This window comes from Frankliniella occidentalis, unplaced genomic scaffold (genome assembly GCF_000697945.3).
Source record: "Frankliniella occidentalis isolate FOCC.00 unplaced genomic scaffold, Focc_3.1 Scaffold105, whole genome shotgun sequence".
Classification (NCBI taxonomy): domain Eukaryota; kingdom Metazoa; phylum Arthropoda; class Insecta; order Thysanoptera; family Thripidae; genus Frankliniella; species Frankliniella occidentalis.
The window spans coordinates 684,431-685,481 of record NW_026267234.1 but is presented as its reverse complement, the minus strand read 5'-3'; positions in this window follow the sequence as shown (position 1 = coordinate 685,481).

Sequence of the window (1,051 nt, the reverse complement as noted above, 5' to 3'; positions counted from 1 at the left end):
TGCCCCGGCCTCTGAAGTACTACGAAACTTGATGTTGTTTCCGAAGTCCGCCACTAGAGCGCTACTGTCGCCCCCAAAAACGGCTGGTGGTGTCGGCGCCGGTTTCTAAAACTCGTCGCTGTGCTCTTGGAGTGCCCGAAGAGCCTTCAGGGTCCGTCACCGTGGGTGTGGGTGCAGGGAAGGGGCCTGAAGCCATCAGAAAGGCCGAAAACGCTACAAATTGGGCCTGCAGAGGTCCGGGAGAAACGCTGGTTCTCCCAAACGAAACAAAATACTTTTTGTCGACATGCGTTTCGTTTTCTTGATGGTCTAAGCTATTTTTAGAGACCGGAGCGGTCAAAATCCGTAATCATGTTCATTTCGAAATTCTGATTCAAAATATTTACTTTTACAGGTCAAAAATAAAAGTTGACCAAAAAATTCGGCAAAAATAATTTTCGTGTTCCTTTTTTCGTCCTCTTTCCAACGGTACCCTAGTTTTTGAGATTTGATCAAAATTTGGCCCTCTAGCGGCATTTAGAAGATAACGCTGCACGAAATTTCCGAAAAACTTGATTGTTTCATATCTCCGAAACGCGGCGGGTTTTGGAAGTTGTAAGAACGGTTCCGAAGGTAGTCCCTCATGGGTAACAAACCCTGAGAAGGTTGCTCACCAAGGTGGACATGACGGTTCAAACCCTGTGATTTCACAAATTTTGACCCTGCTGCATGATCACCAAGGGAAGGTGGTGCACGAGGTCAACTGGGGAATGGGAAAGGGGTAAGACGTAAGACGCAAGCCAAAAAACGGAGTTCTTGCACCAGATAATAATTGTAGTTTGTGAATGTTTTTGAAGTACACGTGCGTACTTTAAAAATAAAGGATCAACTACAATGTACTTTGTCCAAGAACTCAGTTTTTTGGGTGCGACCAACCCAGAACAGTTAAGGGTGACTCTTGGCCACTCCCTTGAGTCCACCCTGTTTCCAGAAGCGCTCTCGCCGCACAGGCGGCTTTTCCTCTCTCTCTCTCTCTCTCTCTCTCTCTCTCTCTCTCTCTCTCTCTCTCTCT